Below are 15486 nucleotides of genomic sequence, written 5' to 3' on the forward strand. Positions count from 1 at the left end.
TCGCTCACTCTGCAGCTCGCCCATTTTGAAAATGTCTTGATTTTTTCTTCCAATGAATGCAACGCATTCTGTGATTGGAAGAGGTGCAGATGATTGTAATAGTCTTCCCTCCTCCAATCACTTAAGTCCTTGCGTTAAGTGAAAAGAGTGCAAGATGTTTTCAGAATGGGTGAGCTGCACAACCTGCTGTGATCAGGGCAGGGGCGGACTGACCATTTGGGAACTCGGGCATTGCCCGGGGTCAATAGGGGGCCCCATCAGATGCAGTTGGTACCTTTCATAGGCTTTTTTGGGTGTGGTTTAAGTGTGGACGAGGACACAGGAGCCCCTTGATCCCCTATTGCCCGAGGGCCCCATGAGTTGTCAGTCCGCCCCTGGATCAGTGTACTCTAAGCAGAACTGTGGGTTTCAGTACTGGACATTCGTCAGTGACTGTACTGTACAGGGGGAATTAAATGAAGAGTATTACATAACACAGCAGCAGACACACATTGCACACACTTCATTGTACACACTTCATTTATTTTTAGGTCTTTTTTTTTTTTATTGGCACCACTCTACATAGTGACCTGTGGTGGATTGCTTTACAGAGTACATGCAGCAGATGGTAAGGAGGCGGTATGTCTATTTTAGCCCTCAAAATGCACATGCAGTTGCAGACCCATTTACTTTAATAGGTTGTTTTCGGCAGCACCATCACCCCTCCAAATGCCACATTACACATTTTTTGGCACAATGACTTCCCTGAGCGGTGGCATTTCTATGTTTAGGTGGGCGGTCAGGTGGTGGTAAAACCATGGCTCAACCGTCTGCTTTTAGCACATTACCACCCCGCTGGCCGCCCATGTGAATGAGCCCATACAGTGCAAATGGACATTATTTTGGCTTGAGTTCAGCATTAATCTCTTAACTTGTTACTGTTATGTATACTCAGGTGCTGGGAAGCAGTTGTGTTACTAAAGGAGTAAGGCATCTTCACTTCAGAACGTGAATGTTCTCTTACAATGAATGTATCTATTGTTATATTTTTCTTTTTAGTTGTTCATAGATTGGTGATGGGTTAGAACATTTGTCAGGTTCTTTATTGCTCTCTGTGAACAGGAATGGGAGGACAGAAATACAAACCTGACAGCTCTAACCCTTCCCTGTGCCTGTGTCCCCAATAGAGAGATTCTTCCTATTTCCTGTTGCGGTGAACACATAGGAAATTAAAGAAGTTCTCCCAAATGCAGTAGGATCACAGAGGGAGGTTTTATCCCTTCCATCCTCTATTCCAAACCAATGAAAACTTTTGGCCGAAGCTCAGCCTTACAAAAAAAAAAAACCACGTCAGAACATTGAGAGAAGATTGTTGGATTGGGTAGCGCTGATACGTAGACAGCCAAGACACTGGCAAGTGATGAAAGAATGGAGTGGCTTATAGTATGATGACATAAGTGAGATCTCCGAGCAGTATTAGTTATAACCGCCTCCATGATAATGATTCATCACACCTATGCAGGCCATAGACGGTTCGTTTATCGCCTGATTTTTTGTCCGAAAGAATAATGGTCTGATTTTCGCACCGTTAGTGGGGCAATGTCATCAGCCGAATTTCGCGGATCCTCCTCATTTCTTTTATCAGTCATGCTAGAAATTTGTGAAAAACGTCCGATTTTCGCAATCATTGGTGGCAACAGAACGACCGATGTTTCGTTTTTCGGCCGAAAAATCGGGTGATAAATGAACCGTCTATGGCCTGCATAAGGCTGGTAACTCACTTTGCACCAAGTGTTACTTATTTATTTCAGGTACTTATATAGCGCCATCAATTTACACAGCGCTTTACATATATATTGTACATTCACATCAGTCCCTAACCCTCAAGGGGCGTACAATCTAAGGTCCCTAACTTACATTCATACATACACAAACTAGGGACAATTTAGACAGGAGCCAATTAACCTACCAGCATGTCTTTGGAGTGTGGGAGGAAACCCACACAGGCACAGAGAGAACATGCAAACTCCAGGGAGGTGGTACCATGGTTGAGATTCAAACCAATGACCCTAGTACTGCCAGGCAGAAGTGCTAACCATTTAGCTACTGTGATGCCCAATGTTCTCTTCCCCTCAATCAATTTTACGGGGTCAGGAATGGAACCAGCTAGATCGATTTAGAATTTTGTAGCCACACGCATGCATGTATGAAGTATAAATCCAAATTAAAAGTTGAAACAGTACTTAAACAGTACAAAACTAAAAAACAAAAAACTATGAAAAATGACTAGGCCCTGGTTCACACTGCTGCGACTTGCTACACAAAAAGTCACATGACAAATCAAAACACATTCATTTCAATGGGTGCCATCTTAATTGCTGTGACTCAAACTGCAGCAACACAACAAATAGTACCGGCACTACTTTTCTTCGAACCAACGACCCGAGTACTGCCAGGCGGAAGTGCTAACCATTTTTTTTTTTTTTTTAATTCAAATATTTATTAATTTTTCATATTTATAAATACATATAAAAAGGGAAAAAGGAAAGAAGAACATAACAAAACATTTCTTCAACGATCTCATATAACATATAGAATTCTTAATCCTATCTCCTTCTATTTCCCCCTTTTTATATCCCTTCCCTCCACTAACCATTTAGTCACTGTGCGCTCTAATAATCCATGACGTCTACACAAACAACTCCGAAAGCTGCTTATTTACTATACAGTGGGTTGATAGAGCTCCACATTTAGAACTGTCTGTGCCCTGGCATGTTAAAAACAGAAATAAAAGGAAGAAATAATGCAGCTCTATGTTCATTATTACATTATTGAATGTAGTATGAATACATGAATGTGACCTGGCATCGGCCTTGCAATCCTTTCTACAGCAGAGCTCAGACTGGAGAGGCAGAAGCAGCAAAAGGAGCCAATAATTTTTGTGGTGGTACTCATATGCTAACAAGGGACATGCTGATCGGAGGAGAGATCAGAGTGACAGAGAAATGAGCTCATCAGTCTGCTGCTTCTCTTTTCACTGTCCAGTCACATCTGGGGAAGGACAGGACTTGAAAACATTACTTAAAGTGGAAGTAAGGTCAACCAACCCTTGAAAACAAAACTCAGAACCCCATTTACTTCTTTCAGATCATGCTTGCAGTTGTTTTTTCCCTTCTTAGGCTAGGTTCACACTTTAGCGGGTTTGCGGCCTTTGTTTGATCAGGCACAGCAGCCCACTCATTTGAATGAGCTGCTGAGCCTGCGTTTCATGCAGAAAAAAGGTGCAGACACCTTGTTCAAAACGTGGCCCCAGGGAAATGCACTATTCGATTTCCCTGCGGATCCCACACCCACAAACCCACTATGGGGTGAGATGCATGGGGGTGCCATTAAGAATGAATCTATAGTGCAGCACAATTTGGCTGTGGGTGGACAGCTGCGATTCTTGCACCCTCAACCAGCTGCAGGCAAGTGTGGACCTAGGCTTAGTTTCTTGGTGTCACTTGCTATGCGTTGGCTTTGATGAATCGGCATCCCGATGTGGAAACCCAGATAGTGATAGCTAACACCTATGCCAGAGACAGAGGAGCATGTCACCACAGCAGGGTCCTCTGGTCACCACAGCAGGGTCCTCTGGTCACCACAGCAGGGTCCTCTGGTCACCACAGCAGGGTCCTCTGGTCACCACAGCAGGGCCCTCTGGTCACCACAGCAGGGTCCCTCTGGTCACCACAGCAGGGTCCCTCTGATCATCACAGCAGGGCCCTCTGATCATCACAGCAGGGCCCTCTGGTCACCACAGCAGGGCCCTCTGGTCACCACAGCAGGTCCCTCTGGTCACCACAGCAGGACCCTCTGATCATCACAGCAGGGTCCTCTGGTCACCACAGCAGGGTCCTCTGGTCACCACAGCAGGGTCCTCTGGTCACCACAGCAGGGTCCTCTGGTCACCACAGCAGGGTCCTCTGGTCACCACAGCAGGGCCCTCTGGTCACCACAGCAGGGTCGTCTGGTCACCACAGCAGGGTCCTCTGGTCACCACAGCAGGGTCCTCTGGTCACCACAGCAGGGCCCTCTGGTCACCACAGCAGGGCCCTCTGGTCACCACAGCAGGGTCGTCTGGTCACCACAGCAGGGTCGTCTGGTCACCACAGCAGGGTCCTCTGGTCACCACAACAGTGTCCTCTGGTCACCACAGCAGGGCCCTCTGGTCACCACAGCAGGGCCCTCTGGTCACCACAGCAGGGCCCTCTGATCATCTCGGCATGGCCAGGATGCTGAGAATGGGAGAACGTCTGGGCAAATTTCGTAAGAAGGAATAATAACATCGTCATCTTGGGAATGGATTATAGCGTGCGTTTGGGGACACGCACCCATGCGACCTTCAGTTTGGGACCAGCGGCTCTGTCCATGCATCCACTGCGTTCCAGCTGACACAAATGGCACTACCTGCACCCATTTGGCCCTTCGTACAGGTGTACGGTCAGATAACACATTAAAGTAACACAAAACCTGGAGTTAGGCTTTAACCATAGTAGAGAAAAATCAGATCCCCTGCTTTATCAGACAGGCCTATGCTGTGTGGCGGAGCTGTGTAAATCTCAGGACTGGATGGACAGAAATAAAAAAACCCTTTTGGCAGGAAAAACAGCTCTCCTATATGCATTTCATCTGTGGGTTTAGCGGTTTTGCATGACGCTTCCATAGTGCAGTAAAACCTTCATCATTTATTGAGCCTGGTCCCCTTTCTACCATCCATCCCCTCCGCCATCAAAGCATTGTGTTTATAACTCCAAGAACCAGGCACACTTGAAGGGGTGAGTCATTGGAATTGTGTCATCTAGTACCTCTAGAACAGAGTCTCCACTATTCCTTCTCCTACGTTGGTTTTATTTTAGTGGTCTTACACCTAATAATAATACGTTTCACTTAATTAAATTTAAATAACAGGCAGTTTGTACTGGCACCATTATTATCTTTATGAGCACTTCAAATTTCCTGAACTTTATTAGATGGACGTGAAATGTACATCTCTGGGGGGCGGCCATGTTTCAGTGCTCTGGAGGTACTTAGGAAACGGTTTAGAAAAGGAAATTGTTCAAACAGTTCTGGCTAATTCTTTTTTAAATAAAACACTTTAAGCCTTGCGTTAAAATTTACCAGTTTATAATTGTTTCTGTGTGATTGATTGATTGATTTGATTGCTATGTGATAGATCTGAAAGTTTACTTTGCAATAGCTGAGAAATTTACCTTTAAAGTGTTACTAAACCCACAACAGTACAATCAGTCTGTATATGCAGTAATGCATGCTTGTTATACTCACTGTGGAACCTAAGGGGTTAATCCTCTACATTGTTTAAAAAAGCTATTCGATCCTGTCTTCTAAGATCCTCCGCTTCTTCTACTGTCCCCAATCCATCTGCTGATACAACAGAGCCTTTGGGGCAAGCTGCACATGCTCAGTTTGGTGTGTATTGCTAGAGAGTGGTCAATCAGCACTGTCCAGACAGAGGGTCAGGGGTCATGTAGCCTCATTGGACAGTCAGAGTAGAATGAAAACTCCTCCTATAAGCTTTAACCAGTGCTCGGCTGGACACTGCTAGAAGTCGCAAGACTGCTATATACCGCTGATGAGAAAAGGTATTTTAGCAGTTTATATTTACTAAAATAATTGCATTTCTGTGTTCTTTATACTGTGGGAGACCAGATATAGTGAATGCAGGGTCTGGGGATACCGGATATAGTGAATGCAGGGTCCGGGGAGACCAGATTTAGTGAATGCAGGGTCTGGGGAGACCAGATATAGTGAATGCAGGGTCTGGGAGACCAGATATAGTGAATGCAGGGTCCGGGGAGACCAGATATAGTGAATGCAGGGTCCGGGGAGACCGGATATAGTGAATGCTGGGTCCTGGGATACCAGATATAGTGAATGCAGGGTCCGGAGAGGCCAGATATAGTGAATGCAGGGTCCGGGGAGACCAGATATAGTGAATGCAGGGTACGGGGAGACCAGATATAGTGATTGCAGGGTCCGGGGAGACCAGATATAGTGAATGCAGGGTCCGGGGAGACCGAATATAGTGATTGCAGGGTCCGGGGAGAGCAGATATAGTGAATGCAGGGTCCGGGGAGACCGGATATAGTGAATGCAGGGTACGGGGAGACCAGATATAGTGATTGCAGGGTCCGGGGAGACCAGATATAGTGAATGCAGGGTCCGGGGAGACCGAATATAGTGATTGCAGGGTCCGGGGAGAGCAGATATAGTGAATGCAGGGTCCAGGGAGACCGGATATAGTGAATGCAGGGTTCTGGGAGACCGGATATAGTGAATGCAGGGTCCGGGGAGAGCAGATATAGTGAATGCAGGGTCCGGGGAGACCAGATATAGTGAATGCAGGGTTTTGGGAGACCAGATATAGTGATTGCAGGGTCCGGGGAGACCAGATATAGTGATTGCAGGGTCCGGGGAGACCAGATATAGTGATTGCAGGGTCCGGGGAGACCAGATATAGTGATTGCAGGGTCATGGGTTCAGTAACACTTTAATGAACCTTATTAAAGTGGAACTCCAAGCAAGGTGATAATTTGCAGGCAGACAGAAGCTGTAAAAGTTACCTAAATAATCTGGGAACATTATGTGCTTTTTAATTTGGAAACAGCCCTGTTCTTCCACTTGTTCTCCACTTATATTAATAATTACCCTCTCGCCAGCCAAGTAATGCATATGTGCTGCAAGGAGGGTGGGCCTTAAAACTCACAAAGAAGACACATACCGCTCCAGATGGATTTCACATACTCTCTGTCCACTTCTCCGTTAGTCCAGTATGAGGTCGCCCGCTCAGCTCCTCAGCCGTTAATAATCCAGAATAAAAGGTCCAGAACAGCCGAACGCCTCATATGCTTTTATTGAAGAAAATGCACTGTACATATCACATCACAGTGGGGGAAAAGCAAGAGACAATGTGCTTCGTACTTATACTAGCACTTGATCATGTCGAAACGCCTTATCTCTTGATCGAAAGGCTCACTTAATGATCATATTGGATTTTCAACTTTCCTATGATTGGATTCTCTGTCCATTTGGGTCAGAAATGTTTAGATTAAATTGATTGTTTTTACTCTAAATCAGTTGATGGCAGGATATGTGTCTTTTCTGTAATTCATAGATCTGGTCATAGTATCTGGTTCTGTAAAGAATTGTTTGGTTGGATTGTTACATGTATGGATACCATAAGACTCAGATCTAGGCACCATGCTTGTCCTCTCGCTCTTCTACCTCCTGAGCCTTCCTATTGTTCTGGTAAAGTGGGTTTAAAGCCATATAAAGAGTGCAGTGACTGGCCTCAGGTGATACACAGAGATGAAACAAATCCTCCTGCGTAGGTTGTACCTGTTTATCTGCAGTCTTCTCTACTGTACATACGTTCAAAGTCTAAAAGTTATACAGCTTGTTTGAGATGCCAGAGAAAAAGGGGCAGAGATCTGAAATTACACTCTGCAGAGCTCAGTGTAGAGAGCTCTGAGAGCTGATTGGAGGTAAGATACACACACCCTTTCATACAGCTCACAGGAACAGAGATGAGGCTTTCAATCAGCTGGAGCTCCCACCCCATCACCATTGTTCTCTTGGTGTCAGCAGTGATTCATATTCATAACAGGGGAACATAGCAGCAGACAGAAATGAAACTTAGTGCTTTGGATTGAGACAAGTACAACCTATAGAGCAGTGGTCTCCAAACTGCGGCCTGAGGGCCAGATACGGTCCCTTGCTCGCTTTTATCCGGCCCTTGGGTCACTATTTCATCCACCAATACCAACAACGGGGCATAATTCCCCCCACTGACACCAATGATGAGGCACAATTCCTCACAATGACACAACAATGGAGCCCAATGACCCCACTGATGGGGCACAATTACTTCCACTGAAACCAATGATGGGGCACAATTCCTTCCACTGACACCAACAATGGGGCCCAATGACCCCACTGATGGGGCACAATTCCTTCCACTGACACCAATGATGGGGCACAGTTCCTCCTAATATCACCAACAATGGGGCCCAATGATCCCACTGATGGGGCACAATTGCTCCCACTGACACCAAAGATGGGGCATTGCTTTTTTTCCACTGATGGGGCACAATTCCTTCCACTGACACCAATGATGGGGCAGAGTTCCTCCTAATATCACCAACAATGGGACCCAATGATCCCACTGATGGGGCACAATTCCTTCCACTGACACCAATGATGGGGCACAGTTCCTCCTAATATCACCAACAATGGGGCCGAATGATCCCACTGATGGGGCACAATTGCTCCCACTGATGCCAAAGATGGGGCATTGCTTTTTCCTCACTGACATCTGAACCTTTTCTACTCCCAATGGCCTACAGTCTGAAGGACAGTAAACTGGCCCTTTGTCTACAGAGTTTAGAGACCCCTGATATAGAGGGATATGCTTTGTTCATATTTCATTTCTGAGGTTTACAACCACTTTATGTGTAGTTTAATTGGGGCTTCTGCGTTTTTACTTGCTAACTGTGACATATTGTATGTTGATGATATCTTTTTTCCCCTTGTTGAATGACTGTAAGGAAAGGGTCACATGTGTGTCTTATCATACTCATCAGACTAAGCAGACTACTAAATTTGGAAGATTGTTGTTTCCTACTAGAGAAGCAAGAAAAATCATTCCATCAGCAACTTCCAGCAACACAGCAGCTGCCAAGAGTTGAGTGAAGGATCTCTGGAACTAATATGACCCCATGGCCCATCACTTCTCCATCAGTGTGTCATGCGGACTTTGCTGTCCCAGCCTGACATGAATCCTCATCTGCACTGCCTGTCACCATAGATCGCATGTGACGGACACTGTGAGATGGCTGGCTGTACTTAATGACTTAAACATCCATTGCAGTCCTCAGATCAAAGTGTTTACTTACATTGTAGCCCACACTGGGATTTCCAGCAGTAATCCATGAGCAAATGTATACATCAAAAATATATAGAGGGTGCCATCAAAACACTGTCTGTGTTTCTGGGGTTTTCTCAGGCCCTGATACCTGCTGTACCAGTATCGGGGTCTTTGGTTATCATAACCAGTTAACAAGCCTAGAATATTGCAAAACTCACACAGTTCGTTCTCTGGGGTTGCAAGTTTAAGAGGAAAGTTGAGGCTGCCTGAATCCAGGCAAAAGGGTTGCACAGTGGCTAAATGGTTAGCACTTCCGCCTGGCAGTACTAGGGTCACTGGTTTGAATCCCAGCCACGGCTCCACCTGCCTGGAGTTTGCATGTTCTCCCTGTGCCTGGTTTTCTCTGGGTACTCTGGTTTCCTCCCACACTCTAAAGATATGCTGGTAGGTTCATTGGCTCCTGTCTAAATTGTCCCTAGTATGTGTATGTATGAATGTGAGTTAGGGACCTTAGATTGTATGTTCCTTGAGGGTTAGGGACTGATGTGAATGTACAATATATATATATGTGTAAATTGATGGTGCTATATAAGTACCATAAATAAATAAATCGAAACACAAATATTTGAATTGCCTTACCTACCGAAAGGTTTGTAATTCTGTTCAGTGTTGTGACTTAGGCAGCGGGGTCATTTATGTCCCATTATAGTTAAATCTCAACTCTGGGAGTCTTAAAATGTATCCCTTGCAGTGAGGCTCTCAGGTTAATTTTGGTCTATAGAAAAGATATTCTTACCCGATCCTCCTCTCTTCCACACTGCCCGCAGTGTCTTCTACCCCGTGCTCCACCAGACTAAGGTCCTGATATCATCAATACCTGTGCAGAAACCATGGATACGATGATACGAGGGACAGTCCACCACCAGAGTGAGAAGGAGCACCATCTGTAGGGGGATAAGGTATGTTAAAGTGCAAAAACTCTCGCCTATGCTAAACGAGCAGCTCCCTTCACAGGCGCAGCCCCACTGCAAGCGATCGTTTTTAAGTTTCCCTGAGTTGGGCTTTAAGTAGTAGAGCTTGGTCACTAAACTGTCTTTCATACCAACTGGACAATGAAGAAGTATCATTACACTGATGAGGTCATCACTCTCCTCTCTTCTGCTCTTAGTAACCTTTTGGTGTAATATGTATGTATATGTATCAGGGGCGGACTGACAACTCATGGGGCCCCCGGGCAATAGGGGATCATGGGGCCCCTGTGTCCTTGCCCAAACTCAAAAAAGCCTATGAAAAAGGTACCAGGGGTATCTCATGGGGCCCCCTACTTACCCTGGGCCCTCGGACAGTGCCCGAGTTTACAAATGGTCAGTCCGCCCCTGATATTTATAGAGCCTTACTAGCATAAGCTGGGTATACGCACATAGATTATTTCAATAATCTCACAGATTCCCCCATCCATGCTATAGATGGGTTGAAGAAATCTCCTACTGCAACTTTTATGTTCTGACAACCACAGATGGCGGTTTTCAGGATGCCTGATCCAATGCCTGATGCAGCTACTGTACAACCAACAATTTTCTACCCAACGCCTTTGATTTTCTAGATGAAGAATATTGGACAGGAGGTGACCAACAGAACCACCCATGTAGCTAATTTGACTGGTTCTCCTAACTCTTACTGCTGTTTCAGGGGCTCAGCAAAGGAAACGCAATCTCTTCCCAAAACATGTTTTCCAGTATTGGGTAAGCAATGGTGGCTTAAATTGCCCTCTAGATTCTTATGTCTCCCGGATACTCTATTGGAGGGATTTCCCTCTAGTCTTTTTGTGCCTTCAGCTCCATGTAAACTTTCTTGCAGTTGGACTTCAACATTTTTATTATTCTTCATTATGGAAAATTCAGGGGGCGGGGGTACATCGATATGTGGCTTGGAAGTGCCTTCAACAGTTGGCTACAACTAGGAATTCTGGTTGAGATATTTCACTACCGGAGACCAAGAGAGAAGAGCTAGCATGGAACCACACTTGCCAACAACCTCACAAACCTCAAATAACAGTTTTGTGTGCAGTTTGCCTTAAAGTGGATTATATGATTAGCACTTGTGAGGTTCTAACTAGTTTGCTTCTCTTTACATACGGATATTGAGGTCAAATCTCTGTCCAAAGTTAAAATAGCTTTAACCTTAACTGGATGATACTTGGTTTGCTAAATCACTGTTTATTGGAAACAATTGGCTCAGTTTTCTTTTTTTCATTCTGCATAGGATGAATGTAGTTGCATTAGTGACTGGTTACTATGCAGTTGAGTACTAGATGTGTTCTTTTTTAATTTGCTGTAACAGTTACAGTTTCAGACTTCAACAAAATGGCGGTCATCTGCACAGAGACACTGACTCACTGTTGCATGAATGTGAATAAAATGAGTATTGGATGGCTTCAGCTCCTGTAGAGAATTACTCAAATGCATTTTGCCCTTTTTGGGGCTTATTTGTGAGGCCTGTACGATTACCCCCGAAAATGGTGATCCACAACAAAAATGACAAGTGAGGCTCAAGGCTCCAACAGGCCCTCTTGTATGACAAACTGCTTTGAGTTCCAACAAGGACAGAGCTCGTCCAAGCTCAAAACACCCCATGATTAAGCTCTGGGATGGAGTAAAACACGTTGAGGGAGTGGCCTGGTTGGAGCCCGGGCTGAGACTGTCATACACTTCCTCACAAAGTATTGTCGGTGTCACTGTGCGGACGGCTGCCATTTTGTTGGAAGTCTACTAAAGCCTGATAAGCTGATCCTGCCTGTCTCGCACCAGTCTATTCACATGCTGATCCGACTGATACAGGTTTGAGGGACATTCAAGCAATACTATTTTCACTGTTTTGAATTAAATTTTCAGGTCAAGCTTTCGGGGGTCTACCACTTCTTCTAGGTCCAAGAAGAACAGTACTTTTTTCCCCCTAAAATAGTTCAATCTCAGGACCGCTCATTTCCTCCATTCTTTCAGCCACTTACTGTCTACATCACAGGTATCAAACTGGCAGCCCTCCAGCTGTTGCCAAATATAAAGGCATGATGGGACTTGTAGTTTTGCAACAGCTGGAGGGCCACCAAGTTTGAAACCCCTGGTCTACATGCGCTTGCTCCAGTGTTGACTGTACATCGTTGCTCTGAACCAGTTTCCTGAAAGTGAAAGCTGTGGACCATACTGGTGCAAAAGGCATGTCGTTTCCATCAGCAGATCAGGGGCACAACTGGCAGACAGTTGTCAACCTATAACAGGAAGTTCCTGAATAAGGACCTTCATGGCAGATAACTAAAAATAAAAATTTTTATGAAAGATGCCATTTTAACGAGATTTAAATAAACTTTTAAAATGTCATTAACAGTGAGCTTTTATGAGATTTTAGTGATTAGTTTGAGATCTGCTGTAAATCATCACTCACGTGTACCTTGGGGCACCATAATCTGTAAACACCAGACCAGCTGAGCCTACGGCATTCCCTGGGCAGCTGTACCCACTCCTTATAGATTCATGACTGTCCCATTATCCCGGACTCCTGACAAACATTTCCTTTTTATGGCCACATTCTTTTTATTTTCCTTTTTGTGACCCTTCGATTCATTCCACTTTACAGCGTAATGCAGCCCATATCATGACGGCGCAAAGTGGCAACTGATGACTTCCACAATAAGGCAGGCAGACGGCTGAACAGCACCAGTGAGGGACACTTATTAGTGACAGCGAATTTAAAGCAGGGGTGTGTTTTAATGACCCCCATCACTTCTAAAAGCAATGGGCTGGTGGCCAGCGAGAGTGCTGCTGCCAGTTCTAATGAAGAAGTTAAGACCTATTCCTCCATCAGCGGGAGGACTTAACAGCTTTATAGCAGGCAGTTAAATGCGGCTTTCATCCACCTGCTGCAAGCAGACTGTTTTGTTTTCGCAGGGAAAGTGATTCTTAATTACACTTAATTTGTACTCATATCCCTCATTTCCTGGCTGCCTGAACAGCTCCCAGCTTCACCGACAAAGGCAAGGGCTCTCATGATTTCTCAGCGCTCCTTCGGAGACCCAAAAACAAGTCCGTATAATGCGAAGGAATATCGCCCGCCTTCTGCCATGTTAAAATTAGTATCATAACACATCGCTCAGTTTTATACCTGGCTGCAGTTAAAGTGAACAGACATTTAAATATATAAGTCCTCATTCACACAGGACGTTTTGATAACGCTGGTAACGTTAGCTCTGTAAAGTCACGTTAACCACCTCTCGCTCGCCATATAGTCCAATGACGAGCGCAAGGTGGTTCTCTTGTTCTGATAGGACGTCATATGACGTCCTTCCATTCTCACCACGCATGCGCGGCTCAGGGAGCACGCAGCGCGGCGATCGGCGGTGCGCTGTGTCCCTCAGACACAGCGGATCACCAATCCACGGAAAGAGCCAAAGATGTCGGCTCAATCATGCGATCAGCTGTGTCCAATCACAGCTGATCACATGTAAACAGGGAAATGCCGGTTATCGACATTTCTCTCCTCTCGAGCTGTCACACTGACAGAGGAGAGGAGAGTCGGTAATCGGCATTCCGCAGAGGGGACATGTACACTGATCATCAGGGCACTGATGATCAGTGTGCCCTGATGATCAGTGTGGTCCCAGAAGTGCCACCTGTCAGTGTCCATCAGTGCTAGCTGTCAGTGCTGAACAGTGCCACCTGCCAGTGCCCTTCAGTGCCACATCAATGACACATATAATTGCCTAGCAGTGCACATCAATGCCACATATCAGTGCCCATCTGAGCTGCCTTTCAGTGTCACCCATCAGCGCCAGTCAGTGCCACCTATCAATGCCAATCAGTGCCACCTATCAGTACTGCCAATCAGTGCCGCCTATCAGTGCCAGTCAGTGCCACCTAACAGTGCCAGTCAGTGCCGCCTATCAGTGCCATATATCAGTGCTGCCTTTCAGTGCCCATCAGTGATGCCTGTCAATGCCCATCAGTGCCACCTACCAGTGCCTCCTCATCAGTGCCCATCAGTGCCACCTATCAGTGTCCATCAGTGCATCTTATTAGTGCCTATCACTGCAGCCTCATTAGCGCACATCAGTGAAAGAGAAAAATCACTTATTTACAAAATTTTATAACAAAAACTAAGAAAAAACATTTTTTCAAAATTTTCAGTGGTTTTTGGTTTGTTAAAGAAAAAATAAAAAACGCAGAGGTGATTAAATACCACCAAAATAAAGCTCTATCTGTCACAAAAAAATGATAAAAATTTCATATGGGTGCAGTGTTGCATGACCGCGCAATTGTCATTCAAAGTGTGACAGCGCTGAGAGCTGGAAATTGGCCTGGGCAGGAAGGGGGTATAAGTACCTTGTAGGCAAGTGGTTAAAAACCTGAGTTTTTCAGCTTTTTTTGGTGTTTTTGCATTAGCATTTAGGGGTGTTTTGTCGCGATTAGCAGCATTTTCCCAAGTTTTTCCGCATTTGCGTCTTTTTTTAAAAACATCCAAAAACGCCGGTTTGTGGTGTTTTACTGTTCTTTTCAGCGTTAGAGTGTTTTTACCGCTAAAAACTCCTCTAGAAACCCACTAGTCTGGGTTTTTTTCCAGCCATGGATTGCAGTCCATGTGTGTATGGACACATAGGATAACATGCTGGGGGGTTTACTAGCTGGAGAAAAAAACGTCAAACGCCAAAAAATGGCAAGTCTGCATGAGGGCTTAAGGTGAGGTTATTGTACAAGAATGTCAATGACTGGTCTTATTTGTTTATTTCAGGTACTTATATAGCGCCATCAATTTACGCAGCACTTTACATATATATTGTACATTCACATCAGTCCCTAACCCTCAAGGGGCATACAGTCTAAGGTCCCCAACTCATTCATACATATACTTACTAGGGACAATTAACCTAGCAGCATGTCTTTGGAACTGAGGAGAAAACCCACGCAGGCACAGGGAGAAAATGCAAACTCCAGGCAAGCAATGTCATGGCTGGGAGTTGAACTGCTGACCCCAGTGCAGTTAGGCAGAAGTGCTAACCACTTAGCCACTGTTCTGCTTGTAAGTTGTCAGACTTGTACATGATTACAGCTTTATATTTCCGACTTTAATTTATTCATGATCCGAATCTGACTTTTCAGCTTGAAGCTCCATGCAAACTAGCATTTTTTCAAGCTCCTAGAAGCTATTAGCATTTTTTTCTGCTCCTGGAAGCTAAGTAGTGTTATCCTGTGTGTCCTTGCGCACTACTTTAGACTATTATTATTATTTTTTTTTTTTCCCCGTCGGGTCTTTGGTAAGTTTCCGATACGTTGTGGTATCTCCTAATTGCATTTCTAATTCTTTGAGATAGTAGTCTTTAGACAAATTAGCGTCTTTTGAGCTTTAGCGTCTAGTAGAAGGGAAAAAATTGTTTTTATAGAGTTTTTGGAGCATTTTTCCATCAGAAAAAAAGCTAAACACTCCAAAAAGTTCCTAAACGGAGCACAGTGGCTGAATGGTTAGCACTTCCACCTGGCAGTACTAGGGTTGTTGGTTCAAATCCCAGCCACGGCACCACCTGCCTGGAGTTTGCA

General features: G+C 45.0%; 1 protein-coding gene across 3 annotated transcripts in view; it reads left to right on the forward strand.

Annotated features, from left to right (window-relative positions):
* PDZRN3 (PDZ domain containing ring finger 3) overlaps positions 1-15486 on the forward strand; it is a 350680-nt gene that overhangs the window by 229339 nt on the left and 105855 nt on the right. The window contains exon 1 of one of the 3 annotated variants that reach the window (XM_089654798.1): positions 5459-5621. The exons of the other annotated variants lie outside the window; for them this stretch is intronic. The gene's annotated coding sequence lies outside the window, so the exon portion shown is untranslated. Of the gene's footprint in view, positions 1-5458; positions 5622-15486 lie in introns of those variants that run through there. 3 annotated transcript variants of the gene reach the window in all.

Source organism: Staurois parvus, unplaced genomic scaffold (assembly GCF_062004578.1).
Source record: "Staurois parvus isolate SC_StPar_1 unplaced genomic scaffold, SC_StPar_1.0 ptg000799l, whole genome shotgun sequence".
Lineage (NCBI taxonomy): Eukaryota > Metazoa > Chordata > Amphibia > Anura > Ranidae > Staurois > Staurois parvus.